Source organism: Felis catus, chromosome A1 (assembly GCF_018350175.1).
Source record: "Felis catus isolate Fca126 chromosome A1, F.catus_Fca126_mat1.0, whole genome shotgun sequence".
In the NCBI taxonomy this organism is placed as follows: Eukaryota; Metazoa; Chordata; class Mammalia; order Carnivora; family Felidae; genus Felis; species Felis catus.
Genome location: NC_058368.1, coordinates 175565895 through 175572706, shown reverse-complemented (window position 1 = coordinate 175572706; position 6812 = coordinate 175565895).

Genomic DNA, 6812 nt, shown 5'->3' with positions numbered 1-6812 from the left:
CATGACGTTGCTTTTTCTATTTATATTGGTCTACAACATTTTCCTTTTCAACTTATTTAGCTAAGTTCTAAAAAATTGAGTCCATTTACAAATAACATTGGGTGAATAATAGAAAAGGTAATATAATAATACAGCAAAAATTATGTGCTTGAGCATATAAAAAAATTAGAATTCGAAAAACTCTGCCTCGTAAACCACCATCTAGGGATTAAAAAGAAACACAAGCACAATGAAATGAATGTTTAAACTCGTACCATGCACTTGCAAGTTTGTAGAACGTTGCTTAGAAAATGCATCCCAGACCCTGCCTAATGAGGGCTCCAAGCAGCCTCTAAATTCCTAAATTTGAATCATGTTTATTTCTTTTCCCTTTTTCTATTTTTAGAACTTAAATGGCCGAATGGATTCAAAAAAACGCCTCTAAATGAAAAATGAGCGAGGGGCCTGGAGCTCTCCTCTGCCTCATTTTAACTCTGAGCAAATGGTGAATTACAGCACCCTGGACATTGTGGTTTCTAACTGCCAAGCTGCCAGGCTCTTAAATAACAGCCACACAGAAGTGTGGCCATAATGCTACCTATTTCTCTTGCTAAATTATTTATGCATTTATTATATTTTACATGGGCTGTTGAACCTGAAGGTGCTTTTGTGGGGACCGGGTCATTTCTAGAAACCCATTACTGAGAATCAACTCAGCTACCTTAGAAACGGGTACATCCAACTGTATTTTGATCATTAATATTATATAATTACTGCCTCTATAGTTGTTTTGGGGGTGGTGATGACTTTACACATATTCATATGTGTGTGTGTGTGTGTGCACTATCCAATGGCTTCAAGGCAATTCACCTCATTAAGAAGCTGTTTAACATTGAGGGTATATCAATACAGGCTTGCTTAACGCAATCGTGGAACTGTACCTAAACTTACTTGGCCCAACGAAGCTATTACCCTGTATAATGTGCCTTACACAAGACTGAAGGGGTTTACTAAGTTTATAAAACCACTCTCCAGGATTTACAGTGACTGATTCGCCAGAAAGATCTTCAGCATCGTAGAAGTGTTATGCCAATATAAACTTGGTGTATACTAATAGGAGATGGCTGTATTTTTCATAAAGCAACACAAAAGAGCAACGATAAAATCTAGAGTACTCTTTATAAGATCTTCCAAAGTGTGTTCGTTGTTAAATCCAACCTAACATGTATGACTTTGGATTTACTCGTGGCTTGTGTGTCAGAAAAAAAAAATGAAAAAATTCAACCTTAATTCATCACACACTCATGAAAGGCCTACTATGTGCTGGTATAATGTCAGGCCCTGAGGATACAAAAGAGAAAAGAGTGCCTGACCCAGAGGAGCAGCTCTAGTGACTGGGATCTAAAAAGTCATTTACATAATAGTCAATTACATGGCCAAGCGTCTCTGCCAACTTAGGAGAAGACACCACCTTTGCTGGGCGGTCAGAGGAGGCCAACGAGGGTGCTTGAGTAGGAGTTCCCCTGGCAAGCAAAGTAAGTGTTGTTGGCAAACAGACACACATGGAAAGGCCTTAAGGACGTCGTGTGATGAGCTTGGGAGACATTTTTTGACTTCTCCAAAGACTCTCCCTTTACCTTTGCTAGCAGAATTCCGATTTTGTTTTCCGTTTCATGTTGGGAGTTCTTTGGTCTCAGGAAAGGTGGGCCCAGGTTTGCTCTAGATCATGGCATATGACCTAGGTCTGACCAAAAAGATGTAAAAGGAAGTATGCTGAAGGCCCCTGGGAAAGACCTACTCTCCTTGATCAGAAGAAACCTCATGACCAGAAACTCAACTCTTTGAAGCCCTTAGTTTCTTGTCTCTGAAAGTCACAGTACGATGACTAGGTCTGTGGCAGACATCTTAAGAGCCTGAAGGAAAGGCCAAGGACATCTAGAGATTCCAACCCAGAGCTCCGACATCACTGACCAGTCACCTCCCACCAGCAACCACCCACCTCTAGACTCCTTGATGTGTGAGAAAAATAACCTCTTATTGGTTAGGTCATTCTTACTCATGCATTCTGTGACTTGTAGCAAATGGTATTTGTGACTGATGGCAGGTTCATGGAACCTCAAGTTTTTCAGGATGGTTGGAACAAGGTTCTGGGGGAGCTGCACAAAATGATGCTGAACCATCATCTGGTTGGTCAGGTGCATGGGATGCCATGTTAAGGAGTCTGGCAGTGCTTTTCAGACAGTGGGTCCTTTTCTAGTGGGGTCCACGAGATGGTTGCACGTGGTACCCAGACAACGCAGTGTGTACTCCTAAGTCGCACAGTGAGAAACTGAGTTCCCTTTCCATTCTCTTTCAGTCCCTCTAATTATGTAAAGAAGACCTGTCAAGATTGGGCTAGTAAGCCTTTAGCACCTTTCTAACCTTATTAATCTTCCTTTTTAACAAGGAGGAAGAAGCCCTCGAAATTAGGGCCTTTGATTTGTAATCTGGGATCTAGGAGAAATTCACACCATTATTTTGTTTTCAATATTTATATGTCACAGCATACTTTTAGGTTCTAGTGAATGATAATTGTTGTTCCTTTTGAGTGGTAAATCACATTACCTTGAACAAGTTTTTAAGTTTTTTTAGAAGGTAGGCCAACTTAAGGAAACCTATTAAATGCAGGAGCTACCCCCATATGGCAAAAATTGTGAGGCTGGAATGAAAATCCTTGAGGTTTGAAAAATACAGTTGAATACATCACAAAGCCACTGAAAGTGTTTAAACAATGGAGCAATTAGACTCCCCATTTAGAAAGATTCAGTGAGCAAAGCCAGGTATTAAGCCTGAAGATAGCATCTGCAAAAAAATCCAGGCGAGACCTGAGCAGACTTGAACCAAAGTAGGAGATGGAGGGAAGGAGGAAATGCTGAAGAGAGGAAATGAAGAAAACCTGGGGTCCAACTCTAAGAGGATGGAGGAGGAGAGAGGAGGAGTTTAGGATGACTCCTATGTTTGGCTTAGCCAACCGAGAGAATGAATCATGGCACCATTTAGCAAACCAGAGAAAATGGGAGTTGGACTAAGGCTGGTCACAGTGAATTGAAGGCCCAGTGGGGACGTTCAATGGATCACTAGTCCTCACAGCATGTTCCATCAAACCAGCAGCACTGGCATCACTTGAAAACTTGTTAGATGTGCAAATTCTTGGCCCTACCCCGCACCTATTCAATCAGAAATTCTAGTTTTAACTAGTCCTCCAGGTCATTCTGAAATACGCTAAATTTGAGGACCACTGGGAAGAAGAAGAGTTCTGGGTCAAACTATCTCAGCAAAATAACTGATTTTAGATACGGCCCTTCCCTGGACCTGTTTCCTCAACTGCAGAATGAGGGCACTGACTCGAGTACACAATTCAGGTACGACACTGAACTTCTCTAGGCCAAAGTGCCTCATCCATCAGTATTCACCTCCCCTATTCTTCACTGGTAATAGAGTGTCACTTTTTAACGAGTCACCTGAGCGTGAAATAAAGACCATACTTCCCAACCTCTTTTGCCCAAATTGCATATGGCCAAGTTCCTGCCGGGGGAAGGAAAACGGAAGTGATGTGTAGGTCTTTCAAAAAGTTTCCTCAAACAGAAGGGTCATGTCTTCTTCATCTTTTCCCTCCTTCCTTCAGTCTAAAATACAGATGTGATGGCTGGAGCTTGGTCAACTATCTTGGATCATAGGCAGAAGTTACATTTTAGGGAGGGAAGGAATGGGATAGAAGGAACCCAGCTTCTGATGACTTCCTGAAACCACCCCACCAGCCCTCTATTGATTCTCTCAAATCCCTTTTATGTGAGAAAGGAAGTTGTTTTTGCTTGGGCCATTGTGATTTTGTTTTTTTTCTGTGCTCTCACGTAATTTGGAGAGAATCTCTTGTACTTTAAAATTTATGAGAAAGCAGTATGAGAAAAATTTAATCAGAATATCCTGGGGGGACGGGGCCTAGAAATCTGCATTTGACAGGCTGCTAAGAGGCCCAGTGCATACTAAAGTGTGAGGCTGGATGCTTATGAATCAACTCATAACTGTTCTTTAGGAATATAAATACTCCAGGAATAGGGGACCAGGAAACTTGGATATAAAAGAAGTTAGTTACTTAGTAAAGAATTTAGCAATTTTTTTTTTTTTTTATAATGCCTTTCTTTGAACCTTTATTGGTTAAGAGTTCCAAAGTGAAACCCTTTCGGTAGTAAAAATTCCGGCTGAAAGGAAATCATCAAATTGAACCAGTGCCTATGAACTTATGGCTGTGCTGGGGCTAGAATTTGGGTCTGACCTCTGGGCCCTACGTCTTCCCTGCAAGCTCCAAAAAGCTATTCTTTTTCTAGTCTCACAGGTGAAAATCCTCCGGCCTATCCACAGGGTATGAGATGGCAGCTGTTCAGCAGTAAGGCCAGGGTTTGGTGCAGGGAAGTGAAGTGTGTCCAATCAAAACAGCAAGGGGTGATCTAGGTCGGCAGCCCATCCACATAGGTGGCCGAGGCCACAACAGTCATCCCATGTGATGCATGTCACAGTTTGGAAGGTCAACCCCCTGTTCCTGCTCACCTACATCTTTGCCAGGAGAAGGCAATTTCAAGTGAAGCATGTCTGTGTCCAGGACCTTTCCAAGCCATTTAGGCAGTAACAGTGCATTGGAGGAACTGACTTCACCACCCCCACCAAAATGGCTTGTTAATATGGACTCTACGTTAATGATAATAACCTTGAATGAGAAAGCAGGGAGAAAACAGTGTTTAAGACGCAGAGGGTTCGTGCAGATTGTAAAACAACAAACAAAAAGGGAAAATATAACCCAGCAATTAACGATAAAACAAAATGAAACAAAACAGTGTTTTTTTTTTTAAGGAAACATGTACACTTTTCAATATCAAAACAGGGTGGAGATCGGAGGCGGGGTTTAATGAAACCTACTTTCGGGACTTGGTTTTTTTTCTGTCTAGCTTGCCTTCTGGGAGTAAGCTTCCAGATGCTTGTGGACAAGAAGATATTCCAAAAGTAATTCCACTCTTCTCTCTTCCTGTACCTTCACAGGACCTGCCTCTGAATATACTACTCTTATATTTTCTTAGTTCCAGTAAAATATATATTCTACCACTACATTAGAAGGCTTATTAACAGAGCTAGGCAAAGTAGCTGGGTATTAATCTCTTAGGGGACGGGACCATGAACCTGCCCAGACTTGCCTTCTCACTACAGCTCACTACTCAACAATATCAAGGACACCGTGTCCTTCAATTCCATCACAGAAAGCTCCTGGGCCACCAACTCTAAACTCTCAATGGATCAACTGCTTTGAATGTTTCTGCATGCAATAAGAATGTGCTCATATAATTTACAGTAGTACCTAGGTACTTTTTTGTATGGGTGTCATCTTTTCACAAGGTGCCTCTGCGTTTTACTCAGATGAACTGAAGCAGGGCCGCCACGTTGTATAACTCCAGGGGGTGGCATTCCCATAGTAGTCCGTGGCGCCTTATGGAATTGCACAGTGCACAACATGAGTGGCCTTGGGTGGTGGCGCTGGTTACTAAAGTCACCAGACAGGCCCCTGGGGAGTGGGGTGTGTGCTGTTGGGAAGGCTGACGGATGCTTCAAGGGCAGTGGTGGAGGACATCAGAGTTGGGAGTGGGGCAGAGTTCACTCTGGGTGATTACGGGGTGAGATTTATATCACCAGCCAAGCTTTAAAAGAGGCCGGTGAAGGAGATATTAGGGTCATGCTTCCTGGGAGGCTTGGGTTAGGGGTGTGGTTGACCTCAAACCCCAGAGGGGGCTGGGCAACAGCCAGCAAGGTACAGGCATTCACTACGCTACAAGTTCTCTGAAGGTGTGTCAGCTCCTTGCTGGACAGGGAGGGAGGTTTATTTGTTTCGCTTTGTTTGTTTTTATCCGGTAGCACCTTAATGTTTGTGCAGAGCTTGCTTTCTCTGCAAACGGAAAGGTTCCCAGGGAGCATGCTTCATGGAGGGGCTCTCTTCTGCCAGCACAGCGTTCAAGCCAGCACTCATCTACAACTGTAGATCCCTTTGGAGATCCTAAATGGAGCTGCTGAATTGTTGTCATGGTTACCTAGGCCAGTTTCCGAGGCCAGAATGTTTTTAAGGAGGGCAGCCCTGGGGTGGGTATCCTGGGTTTCTGAGTAGACAAATGATCCAAGAGAATTGTTTCCCTCTTCCTTCTCCCAAGCTTCTCCTCCCTAACCAGGAGTCTGGTGTCTATAGTGACAATTAGCTCCAGTCCAGCCTAAACCTACTGCCCATACTTGATTTAGTCTTAAAAGAACAGGCTGACCTAGCAGCACCCTGACTGTGGCTCAGGTCTGCCTCCTCCCCGTATAAAGCAACACGGGTTCCTGGATTCTGTCATGCTCACAGCTGCTTCTAGGCAAAAGACACTTGTGAAGTACAAGTTCTCTGCACTTAATATGTTAATAAGGAACTGATATTTTAAAAAAACCTCAGCCCAGCACTTCACATGTAGCTCGTGTAATTTACTAACCTAGTGAGAGAGGAAAACATCATTCATATTTGGTCTATAAGGAAGTGGGGGCTCATAGAGGTAAAGCCCAGGGTTGTACAACCAGGAAGTAGAAGTAGAGGTGGGATTCAAATTACACTGTTGGGCGCCAAAGACAGTCCTTTTTCCCCCAAGTCATGGCTGCCATTTTAGCCACGGAGAATTGGTAGCTCCAAAAGACTCAACCATCTACTGGGTACTGAACATTCATTCATTCACTTAACAAACGTGTTCTGAGTCTGCTCTGTGCCGGACCCTACGCTGGCCACTAGGGGCACA